Source organism: Balaenoptera musculus, chromosome 2, assembly GCF_009873245.2.
Source record: "Balaenoptera musculus isolate JJ_BM4_2016_0621 chromosome 2, mBalMus1.pri.v3, whole genome shotgun sequence".
NCBI classification, from domain to species: Eukaryota; Metazoa; Chordata; class Mammalia; order Artiodactyla; family Balaenopteridae; genus Balaenoptera; species Balaenoptera musculus.
In genome coordinates this window covers 105,317,230-105,331,083 of record NC_045786.1, presented here as the reverse complement: position 1 = coordinate 105,331,083, position 13,854 = coordinate 105,317,230, and positions in this window count along the sequence as shown.

The following is a 13,854-nucleotide window of genomic DNA, read 5'->3' as shown; positions in this document are numbered from 1 at the left end:
AAGTAGCAGAAAATTTAAAGTTAGTTCTCCTTAGAGAGAATATTAAGCACAGGTTTCTAACTTCACAGACAGCAAGCTCCTATCTAAACCAATATTTTAATTCACCATTAAGAGAGTGTACTGCATTTCAGAAAGGTATGCTGAATCAGTTCTCTAGACTATAATATTTAGCTGTTTCTCCTGTGCATTTGTAACCCATTCCTGGAAGCAATTCCAAGAGGAAAGCTCTAAATAAGTCCTTGAAAAACGTCATTTGATGAAGTTTATGGAAAAATCTTCCTCCAACTACCAAATTAGATCTAGGTTGCATAATTAGAGCTTCATAAGTCAAAAGCTAAATATGGGTGATAAATTTGTGCATGTATCCCTATGCGCATGTGTATGTCTGGGTATACATAGCTATTTGAAGCAGAAAAGGAAAGAGGATCTCCAAAAATAATAATATTTAATATTTATTCAGTGGCTACCATATGTTAGGTACTGTGAGATGTTCCATATCTATTGTATCATTTAATCTTTCTACAACACTTAGGTATTACTATTATCCTTATTTTACATATAAGGGAACTGAGTTAAAATAAATTAAATAATGACCAACGTCTCCCACATCATGGAGTAAGAGAATCAAATGCAGGTAACCTAACTTCAGAGTCCATTTGCTTAGCTCTTCTTTTATTGCATTTCAAGACTGCAGATGAATTTTTTTTTAATTAATAGTTTCTCAGCATTATTTTCTCTCACTTCTCCTACTTAGTAGGAAGGAAAGTAAATACTTCTCTGTACATAATTTTGCATAAAACTGAAACTTAATGATACTACTATATATGAGACAGATAAATCTTTTTTATTATTATTTTGGAAAATAATTATTCAGATAACAAATGTAGAGATGGAAAAGTTCTATATCTCTATACCTGTATCTATATCTATATCTACATCTACATGTCAAGGAATATCTAGCTAGAACACAACTCAAAGATTTTTTGTAATAGATCATTTTAATAAAATAGCAAGGATAATAATATTTACAACACTAAGTGTGCATCCCCATTTAGCCCAGAAAAGCTCTACTTCTAAATTAATAGCCTTACTCCATAGAAAACATTTCCTCCTTTGTGCAAATTGAAACAACTTGGGGAATTGGGAAACTCAACAGTTATTTAACTCAGTGGCTTACATTTGTTGGGGACAAGAAAGGACAAAAACACAAAGACTTTTGAGATATGCTTTCCTTGTACACCAGCTTCCACAAGATTTGGATTTTAAATACACAGTTTCATTTATTAAAAAAAGAAGCCAAAGAATCGGCTATACTCCATGAACAATGGAACGTCGAAGTCTAAGCAATGTTAGATATGAGATCATAAAAAAGCGAGACATCTCCAGGGTGCACTTCTTTTAAGTTTAAAGAAAAAAGATTATACTAGCTCACCTGCAAATTGTGTTCTAGTTTATGATAATGTTTCAAAAATGCTATGCAATTTCTTTATCATATTATTAGAATGATTTTAGTAGTGAGCCATTGAGGTCAATGATGTTAATGACTTCTTCCAGTTTACACAGCTAGAATTAATTGCCAAAGCAGAGATCAGAATCTAAGTGCTTTTTCTTACAGACCAAAGGGGACTAGATCCTCACCGAGGACATGTCACAGAGCGTGTCAAACATTCCAATATAAAAAGATACCATGGCTATTTTTCCTATAGAGCACAAAAGTTCTTCAAAAATATTCTAATCCACAAACCAGTTAAATGTTGAATGTTGTCAATATCTAATACTATATCAAGTTCTATGGGAAAGTAAAACAAACAAAAACAATGATTGAAAAATTGCAATTTTATATTTATACACACACACACACACACACACACACACACACCCCAATTAGTACACTTTTACAATTACATAACTAATTCCATGTGCTTTTTACATTTATTACACTTCCCCAATGTTTGACTTTCTTCTTTTCTTTAGGACACCAAGAAACTGAACTGGGACTATTACTTCAGGGCCACTATTACAATTGCACAATACCTCTTACAGAATTTTTATAGCAGATTTTTATTTAAGAAACTAATGATCATCATCATTTTTCTTTACTCCAAGCTAGGAATTCTATTTTTAAATTTATACTGAACAACCCCAGTTTTTAAACTGTCATTCATCTGACACAGAGAACTAAAACCAATATCCTTTCTGTCTCTTTGCTAAACAATTCTGAGACAAAACAGATTTACCCTTCCTTAGGCTAAGCAAGGCTGTGAACCAAAATAAATAGCTCGCTTATTAAGACAAAACTTTGCTGATCAAGGCCCTCTTGAAGACCATCACCACAGCCTGCCTACAGAGACAAAATACCTTGTCAGAAACCCTGCCCATCCTACCTGTTCGCCACCCTAAAATCACTGAATCCATGTCCTAAAACACTATAGATGTCCCCCCCACCCAACTTTTCCTATTTTGAGACGCTGTTAAGATATTCTCAAGGTTGGTTCACCCTTTCTGGAGTTAGTCTAATAAATTCAGCTTTGCCACACCACAGGTTTTTTCTGGTGATCTTTAAGAGAATTGACTATCAGCGACATAACTTTCTATCCCCTAGTTATACAGGTTGCTCTCTTTTTATACACATTCCAACTTGTTAGTGTCCCTTGTAAAGTACTCAGTGGGGGGAAAAAAAACACACAATATTGCAGGTGCAGCACAAATTCAAAAGAAGCAAATGAATAACAGAACAGAATCAACAACCTTCCTCGATAGTCTCAAAATTATGTTTTAAAAGTAAACTTTCTAATACTGAAATACATTCTCTGAAATTATAATTTTGAAATAGAAATGAAAACTGGCTGACTACTAAACTTCTAGTGTAATTTGATTTACTAACACCTATAATTATAGGAACAAGATAATTTGTATTGATATAAAAGTATCTTCACACATAGTAGATATGTAATAAATGTCTCTGTAATCAAAGAAGAAAATGAAAATAACAGCAAATAAAATAAAAAGATGTATCTTAAGAGAAGAATTGGATTCACTAGCTCTCAGAAATGCAGTCAATAAATTATATATTGGTTTTCCATTTTATTACATTTTCTATGAAAAGAATCTACCTTTACCACTATCTGATGTATGCCTTGACTTAAGTGGATGCTCTGTTTTATGGATTCCAAGAGCTTCTGTTCAGCTAGAAGATATGCCAAAGTTTTAAACATTTTTATTGTATTAAGATTCATCACCTCTGACCCCTTTGAATCAGTTTGTAGCATACTGAAAGAACAAATGAAACTTGGCAAAATTGTCTTCCATTATTATCCTAAAATATTATTTGCTTGAAATACTATCCAGTAAATCATTTTTTTCTGAGATGTTTTGAAAGTTATCTCTATGTGTTCAGTATATAGTAAACTATGAGTTATGACTCAGGTCATAGCCTTAGTTTTAATTAAATATACATTTACTGGGTGCATACTTTGTTCCAGGAATGGTACTAGGTTCTAGGATATAAACAAAATATGTAATTTAAAAAAAAATAGGTAAGACATTTACTTAATTCAGAATTCAAAAGGCATACCAAGGTACAACATAAAATGACCCTCCCAAAACATTGCTCTCTACAGGAGAAGCCAATACTTGCACTTTCTCATGTGTTAACAGAGACAATAGCTGCATATGCAAATCAAACACATACATGCTTCATATTACACTCTCTCTTTTTAAAATTAAATGTATTGTGGTATAACTTACAAACAATATAATCACCCAGTTAAGTATAAACTTCAATGAAATATGACAAATATACACACAGTGAACATACTACCAAAATCAATATATAGAATATTTCCACCATCACCAAAAGTTCATTTGTGCTATTTTGCAATCAGCACCCGCACCCTCTTGTTATACCAACAAACCACTGATTTTTTTTCTGCCATGATAAGCTTTTCCATTTCTAGAATTTGATGTGAATGGAATCATACTGTATATATACTGCTTGTGCCTGATTTTTACTCACTTCATAATATTTCTGAGTTTTATATACATAGTTTTTATGCATTGGTAGTTTATTCCTTTTTATTGCTAACTATATTATATCATATTTATATAGCATATTTTATCTGTTCACCTATTGGTACAAATTCACATTATTTCTAGTTTTTGTCTCATATGTGTAAAGCTGCTATGAGCATTCACATGTAAGTTTCTCCGGTCCACATGTTTTTATCTTCCTTGAATAAATTTTTAGGAATGGAATTTCTAAGTCATAGAGTAAGTATATAATAAACTCTATAAGAAATTGCCAAACATTTTCCAAAGTGGCCATATTATTTAAATTCACACAATGACTGAAGCTAAAGTTATACAGTCTCCCCATCGCCTGGTATTGTTCAGATTTTTAAAGCCTTTCTAGTGGTTATTTATTGGTATCTTATTGTAATATTCCTTTTCTTAGGGAAACCAGGATTTTCTTTTCCTTTCTTTTTTTAATTTATTTTATTTTCATTTTATTTTTGGCTGCACTGGGTCTTCATTGTTGCATGCGGGCTATCTCTAGTTTCAGCGAGCGGGCTTCTCATTGCGGTGGCTTCTCTTGTTATGGGGCACAGGCTCTAGGCATGCAGGCTCAGTAGTTGTGGTTCACAGGCTCTAGAGCACAGGCTCAGTAGTTGTGGTGCACAGTCTTAGTTGCTCCATAGTGGTCTTAGTTGCTCCACGGCATGTGGGGTCTTCCCAGACCAGGGCTGGAACCCGTGTCCCCTGCACTGGCAGGCGGATTCTTAACCACTGCACCACCAGGGAAGCACTCTCATTGTAGTATTAATTTGCATTTCCTTAACTAATGATGTTCAATATCTTTTCATGTTCTAGCTGGCCATTTGTTTATTTTGTTTTGTTTTGTCTTTAATGAAGTATCTGTCCAAATTTTTTGCCCCTTTTCAGGGTTCCTTTTCTTATTGAGTTGTTACAGTTCTTTATTCTGGATATAAATCCTCTGTCATCTGTATTAGTCACCTCAGGCTGTTACAACAAAATACCACAGACTGCGTGGTTTACACTACAGAATTTTATTTCCCCACAGTTATGGAGGCTGGGAAGTCTAAGATCAAGGTACTGGCTGATTGGATGCCTAGTGACAGCTCACTTCCTGGCTTGCAGATAACTGCCTTCTTGCTGTGTCTTCATATGGTGGAGAGAGGAAGAGTGAGTTTTCTGTGTCTCTTCTTATAAAGATACTAATCCTATTGGATCAAGGCCTAAAGGCTATGACGATATTATTTACATCAGACTTTTCATCAACAGCAAAGGTGAGTGACGAATCAGGAACAACCTTGCGACAATTTTCAAGGCCATAAAAAACATTGACTTTGCTTGGCATGCGGTTACAGCTGTCACCATGAATGGGGTTTGGAAGAAACTTTGCCCACAGATTGCTCACGATTTTCATGGATTTGAGAAGGTGGATGAAGAGTCCAAAGAGGTCTTCAGCAACTTAGTGACCCTCACCGAGAAGCTGGAGCTAGATCCGCAAGAGGATGACTTCACTGAACTCCTTGCTGTGCAACACAAGCAGCTTACTAATGAAGACCTGATGGAATTGGAGGCCCAGAGGGAGGAAGAAGAGAGACAAGAGGAAGAAGAAGTAACTGAAGAACCGAAGAGATTCACGATGCAGGAAATGGCAAGGGGATTTTCTTTATTTGAGGAGGCACTGTTAGTTTTTGGGGCACAGGACCTGAACGTAGAACGGTACATGAAGGTTGCAGCAGCCGTTCAGAATGCAATCCAGTGCTACCATGTCATCTATGACAAGAAAAAAAGAGCTACTACCCAGACATCCCTGGATCATTTTTTCAAGAGGGTAGATAGAATTGAATCCAGCAAGGAACCAGAACCTGTGCCATCAACGTCAGGCATGAGTGAAATTGCAGCTTGCCCTCTGTTTCCTACTGCTGACAATCCTTCAGCTCTACCATCTCCCACCTCCTCCCCCTCCTCCAGTCAGTAACTCTTTTAGCCTGTTCACTTGATGCCAGCCCCTGTATGCCAGCTGTTGTACTGTACTACTGTACTTTTCAAGGTACTATAAGATTTTTCTTTATTTTTTGTGTTTGTTTTTAATGTATTATTTGTGTGAAAAGTACTATAAACTTATTACAGTACAGTACTAAATAGCCGATTCTGTTAGTTGGGTACCTAGGCTAACTTTGTTGGACTTATGAACAAATTGGACTTACGAATGTGCTCTCGGAATGGAACTCGTTCTTATGTAGGGGACTTACTGTAAAATTAAAATGTATAGGCATATGTGCTTAAATATGAATATGCATATGTTAAGCTATGTGAAGAAGAGGAAGAGTAATGAAGCCACTCTCATTCACATCATCCACTTAAACTTAGACAAGTAAGGGATCATATAATTTATATACATAAATGTCCTACATAGAAGGAGAGGCTAATTAAAAGCTTTATGAAGGGCCCATCATGGTGAGAACAAAACACACTTTTTTTTTCTTTTGATTCACATAGGCTTTAAAATAAGACAAAGGCAAGAAGAAGAGATGATGAAAGATAGAAGGAAGAAGCTGTAAAAATTGTCTTTTTCCTGATTCATTCAAAAGCTTAAGAGTTTGCTATGGATTATACACTTGTGTTTGAGGGCTGACTAGCATTATTCAACAGTATGATCTTACTGCATCTTTGTCCTTGAAAGTTATGAAACTCATTACATAATCACTAATAAAGTAGGCATCTGAAACCTTGAGTCAAATGCACATGATAATAATTCTACCTTAACTTCTACACCTGCTTTACATTTTTCCCCAATTCACTTATCACATTTGTAATTTATATCTTGCTTTGTCATTGTAAGACTGTGGTGAGTGGATAGTAGTTATAACTGTTTTATTGTTGATAAAATCAACATTACTTAGGATTTAGTGTTCTTTATTTTAACTCTTTTAGAGCATATATTTTGAACACCTGATACATGCAAGATACTATAGGGATGGGGTGGGAGGATAATGTCCAAAACAGAATGCCTGTTCCAAAGATGGCTATGATATTCTAGGATACAAGATACTCTATGAATATCAAAATATAAGAAATAAGTATACAAGAGACATGAGCAAGGTACAGAAAAATCTCTCTAGAGTTCAGCAAAATAAGATTATTTTAGCTATAATTATATGTGAATATTTTATGAATAAGGTAGAATTTGAGCTAAGATTTGATGATAAAATATATGCTGGAATGGGAATAAGTAAGAAAAGATGTGACATCTCATAATCCTCCAGTAGGTACTATTTGTTGAGCACTTATTCTATGCCAAGTCTTATGCTAAGTGCTTTTAATGTATTAGTTAGTTTATAAATTATCACATCAGCTCTATGAGATAGATAGCATAAATATTCCCTTTATGTAGATGTGGAAATTATGTTAGGGCTTTTATAATATACCTAAGTCACAGAACTAATAAGCAACATAACCAGGATTTAAGCTCAACTTGACTACAGAGCTTCCAGACTGTAGTCAATAGAATCAGGTTCCCTCTTAATCAATCATGTTTGAACAATTAGGAAAGCATGTAATACATCATCACTTAAAAGATACTATAGTTAAAGTTTTTAAAACATTTACACTGATGTTTCTGGATTAATTCAAATTAGAATTTTTTTTCCATATCATGACAGTTTATAGCAAACATTAACAAACAAGTGAATTACATTTTTAGAAAGAAAAAATTGGAGTATAAAAATGAAACCAATTAAAAAGAACAATGAGTAACTTTGTCAACATCATTACATATAGAAGTAAAGCAGAAAACAATGAATAAGAGGCATTCATTTGTTCCTAGATATTCATATCTTATTAGTTATCTAATCCTGCTGATTCTGGCTCAACATTTCTCAGCTGGGGATATGGTGGGTCTAATAGGAAGGAAAGAGATTACATTCTGAAGATGATGCACGTGTTAGCTAGCAAGTACAGGTAGGAGCCTGGAGAGTATCCATAAGATTGAATTTTGAGGGTGTTTCATCAAAGAGGTCAGAGAGTAAGATTGAATATTTAAAATGTTATTAATTTGGAGGTACTTTCTGAAGATATGAAATGTAGTGCTTAACAAGGACCGAAGGGGATGGGGCAAACTTGCTGCTAGAATGACTCTAGAAGCTGGAGTAAGAATGGCCCATACTAAGTGAAATAGAAATACTTAATTTTCCCTCGAGAAGATAGAAAAAGAAATAAGGTTTGGGGGGGGGCATACTGGAAAGGATATATGATGGTAAGGCCAGAAGACTCAGGATTATGTTTCACAGGAGAGCCCAGAGAACATGTCATTCACCTGAAGAAATCAGTACTGTACTGCTAAGAGCACTTGCACCAATAAGAAATTTGGAGGTCACTCTCCTCTGCAGTCCAGGACTAAGCCACAACAGAGCTGGTCTCAGTGGGGGAATGGGAACAATGGGATACAGAAATAATAAAGGGCAGGTGGTGGTGCTTCAGCCTAAGAATCTAGGAGACTGCAATTACTGTAAAGACAGGAGGGCAAGGATGGAAGGGTAGTCAGTAGCACTGAACTCTGAGGGAGACATAAACATGGTAATGCCGGGGGAAAAATAGATGGATAGCCAATGATGGGGCTCCCCAATATCCACAATAAAAAGGCACAAATGGAAATATAGGAAGCTGAATGTGATTGTATGGATAAAATATAACAACACATTGCTCAGTTCCCAGATCTGAGTCAATATTTAGATCTGGAACAAATTGAAAGTGGACCCTGCAACACCATGGCAAGTATATGCTATGAAAATTCCCTTGTCAGTTCCCAAAGTTATCTCTGGCCATTTACTCAGGTAACTGTGCAATAGAAAAAGGTGAATGCTCATGTAGTCTGAGGACTACTGAGCATGGCAGCTGAGTTGATATTGATGCCCAAAGATCTGAAGTATCATGGCTCCCCAGTTGGAATGGAGCACATATGGGGACATAAGGGATCTAGTGGTAAATACAGGGAGCAGGTCCTAAGCCATGCTTGGCTAAGGTCTAGTTTAAAATGAATCCACTGGGTCTACAAACTTTCCCAGTGGACATTTTCCCAGTCTGTGAGGGAAATTTTGATGGACATACATGGAAGTTGGGGTAACTCCCAAATGGAATCCTTGGCCTGTGAAGTAAGAGTTAGTATGGTGAGGGAAAGCCAGCAGAATCCTCTGAAACTGCCCTATATTCCTACCAATAAAATAATAAATTGACTCTACATCTCCATTTATTTAGGCGAGAAAAAAATAGCATGTTCTGCACTGAATGCTAGACAAATAACTATCATCCCACAACTCAAGTGGCATTCTCTATCAATTTAAAGATCCAAGGAATTTCTCACTGTTAGCACTTGGATAATTCAGAAAAAAGTAGCATTTGAACTTTGTTAATTGTTCCTATCCTGCCTATCGGTTCAATAAGTCTCAGATTTATAATATAATACATGAGCAAAATAATCACCAAAGATGACAGGAGTAACTTATTGGCCCCCTCAGGGTCAGGGACAGCACAGATAAATGAAATATATAATAATGTAAAAACATCATTTTAATAATATCCATTAACATTGCTGGTAGTACTAATAAAGCTATCACTGTGAATGTCATCATTGAGTACTCACTATGTTCTAGATACTCAATAAATTTCAACATGTGAATTCTCCCAGCAGTACTCTTATACAGGTACTATTATTTCCCCCCAATTTACAAAGAAACAGAGCCTCAGAGAAGTCAAGTTGCTTGTCTAAAGATGCACAGCTATCAGTGGAAGACCAGTTTTATATTCATGCCTGTGTTTTTAGATGCTTTGGTTTTTTCCCTTTCTTGTGTTTCAGGGCTAAAATGTTGATTCTGTGAATGCTAGATCCATTCAATATGTGTTTTAGGGAGTGCCTGTGGGGAGAAGAGCTTCTACGATAACAAATTCTATGATCAAATAAATTTACAAAACACTGCCTACTCTCTCTTTGCTTAGGGAATTCAATATGTACCTTAGCATATTAAAGGCTTAGTGAAGTTCTGCAGTAAACAAAAAACAGAAAACAAACTAAAACTAACCCTCCAAACAAACAAGATTCTTTAATATTGTTAAATCTAGTGTTTCCTAGAGTTGTTAGAATATTCTATCAGTTAGGACACTTTGGCTAAAAGTAACAGCAAATTCAACTCAAAGTCATTTAACCAATGTGGCCACTTATCATCTTGCATAATAAGAAATCATAAGTAATTTAGCTTCTGAATTGGGTAATTCAACAGATCGACTCAATTAGGAAGTACTCAGAATCTTTCTTCTTTTCACTTTGCCAGCAGCAACTTTTTAATTATTTTTCAAATTTATACCATAAAATCTTGTATCAAAATATGCTTGGAAATACTTTTTCCTGACATAATTGACCTATGTAATTCCGTAAAGTGGTATTAAGGGACATTTTCCATTTAAAAAAAATGAATTTCATTTAGACACATGTTTTAATTTTCAAACTTCTAATTTGATGTCTAATTTCTTCTAATTCAACCAAATATAAAGTTAATTTTGTTTAAGAATTTTAAAATATACTGTGTCAGCTGTACATGAAATGAATAACATTTCTAAATGACCAGGGGGCAAGCATTACTTAAACATTTAGTGATAGGATTTATTTCTATCTTGATTAAAAATTTACAACTAATTTTGCATTTCTTAGAACACAGCAGAATCATGAGGTCAGTGTTTCATAATTAATATCTATATTTTGAGAATTCTATCATAATTTACAGTTTTACATTCTTTTTCATTTTTTCCCAGAAGTTAAATAATGATGGAATTCTGGCCATACCATTTAGAATTACATTAGTAGTTCCTAAATAACAGTAACTGAAATTGCCATTTATTTTTATTCAAGTAATAGTTCATCTGTCCTATGATGCTATTAGAAAACTAGGCTTTTGTCTTTCTAATCCACCAACCTTGAAGTAGAGGGCTTTTTTTCTTTTCTTTTCTAATAATGGCAAGATGGCTGCTGTAGCTCCAGCCATCATGAGTGTTCAATGAAGATATAGGGCGAAAATGTGAGACAGGGATAGTGTTAACCACATTGGTCTCTTTTACTTGGGAAAGAAACACTTTTCCAGAGACATTCATAACAAATTTGTTCATTGTCCAGAATTGGACCACCCATATCTGCACGTGATACTGGGAAAGTGAGGAAGAGAATTGTTACATTTGTTTTAGATCAGTTAAGATAGAATGCCTAGATTTGTTCACATGGCACCACAAAATAACTGAGGTTCTGTTAATAAAGGAGGTATTTTTGAATCTTTCCTTGGCAACATTGTCTTTAACACTGGCCTACTCTCAGGTGCTAGAATGTTTATAGGAAAAACGTATGAACAGACTCCTGAGAGTTTAAATCTCTGTTTCTTCCCTTTATGAGTGATGTGACCTGGAAAAAGTTATGAAAAATACTTCAGAAAATGAAACAATTAGAAGAAAGCTTTCAAGACTCCCACCACTATATATACTCTCACCTACCTTCATCCATACCCACAATTCCTTCTCTACTGTCTGACAACATATATGGATTATCTGTGCTCTTATCTAAATCTCTCTATTTGTTCCCTATCTCTTAGCCCTTCTTACCTGTTCAAAAATATCACTTCAGCAATCCTCCCCAACTCTCTCGTGCCATTAATTTTCCTCTCTACTGGATCTTTCTCATCAGTATCCAAATTTTTCTTCCATCTTCTTTACTCTTCCACTCTACTCCTTTGTACCCCTTTGTAGTAACAGTTATTAAAAGAGCCACTGATATTAATACATAAATTTTGAAAACATTTGAAAGACAGTTGCAACAATTATAAAAATGATATTCAGATATGACAAAGTTCAAAGGAAGGAGATCTTTTCCTCTGTGTCTTAGAGGCAAGAATACATTTCTCCTCATTCATCACTGCCAGAATTTTATCACACAAGGATGACTAAGCAATGAGAATGGGACCACTGTAATCGCATTAGGCCAATCTGGGGTAAGCCTCTCCTTGAAATATATTTGACACATTTGGGACATGAGAGCAGACATTTGGTGGAAATTCAGATTTCTTTTAATATAGAAGGAATGATGGATACTGAATAAACAGCCAACAACAGTGTCTGTGTCACCCGTTGTCATTCCAAAGACCTAGTCAGTTGGGAAATAAATATCAGATATCTATTAAAACCCAGAATGGACATCATTTCTGGTAAAGCATTAGTTCCTTTTTTGAGTAATAGCAGTTAATATCCCACAAGACACTGGTGTTCTGTGAAACACAATTTGGAGAGAGCCAGTATAGAGAAATAACATAGTATTAAAAAAAAAAAAAAAAAAAGAGGCAGAGAAAGATATAAATGACTTGAGTAAATCTCTAAGGAACAATCAGTTTAAGTTAAACATTAACATATTTCAGAATTGAAAATACAGTGAACACTCAAAACAAATAAGATACACTAGGAAGAAAAATACATTAAAAAATAACAGAAACTTCTCTACCTGAGAAAGGAACAGTCCCATGGCCTTTTGAAGGTAACTCATACCAGTAAGCATTGGCATGGCACTTAAAATAAAAATAATAAAAACAACACCTATTTTTTTTGAGGAATTTAAAAGAGAGTTGTTGAGATAATCATAGATTCACGTCAACATAGTTATTGACTAATTTGTTTTTAGCCTCACAGTGAGATATAATTTGCCATCACAGCCATCCTTTCTCATATCCTAATTCACACAGAACTTGCTAGAATGGAGGAACACTTATAGCATAAAGGAAGATCTTTAACCAACAGGGAAGTAATCCTAGGATGTTTCTGTTTCTGGCTTAATCAGAGATAAGATTTACTTCCAGTTTTCTGATCTTTTGTTAGCTATAAACAAGCTAGGAGGCACATACTCACCTAGCAAGAAATAAAAAAGAAAAAAATAGATGAGCAGAGAACCAGAACCTTTTATCAGCAGTCTTCCTCATGAATGCTGATCACATGGACTCCATGATTGTCTAGAACTATATTTCCTTCTCCTTGTTTCACCTACCCTCAAGTAGGTAAAAATGAAAAAAATGAAACCCTCAGGAAAAAAATGAAATAAAGGAGTCTGAACTCAAAATTTCTCCAAAGATTCTGTTGGTAAATCTATTGCTTTGAGGTAGGAACCACACAGTTTTCACTGGAGAAAGTATAAATACTAACCCTTTAAAATGTAAATATAATTTGGCCACCATTTTCCAGAAAAAGAAGTGGAGTGTGACCAGAGAGGACTAGAGTAGTTAATGATGACACATTCTCCTTCCAATGTCCAAACCAACTGGGAAATAAATATAAGATGACTAGTAAAACACAGTCTGAGCATTATTTCTGACAAAATCAGATAAAAAAATATGAGGGAAACCAGGTTCCAAAGTAGGGTGTCTTATTCTCTGATACCCTGAACTGAAAATAAGTTAAACTGCAGAGCAAGACCAAACTTACTATACACTCATTTCCAAGCTCCAAAGCTGACATAAAGCTAGTGTGATTATTTCATGTAGTCTAGACTCTGAAAGAGATATTTGTCCAACTTAAGGTTGTTCCAAAATAGGGGGAAAAAGAGAGTGAGAGTGAGAGAGAGAAAGGAAGGGAGAGAAATAAAGAAAAAATAAATGTCTAGCAGTAGAATATAACCTCTATGAAGGATCTTTGTTTTGCTCACTGCTGTATTTCAAGTTCCTGAAACGTAGAGGGAATATTTATAGAGTGAACTTCACAAAATTATCACCACCTTACGTAAATGTATCTCAAGTTTGGAAGAATAGGGTCTGT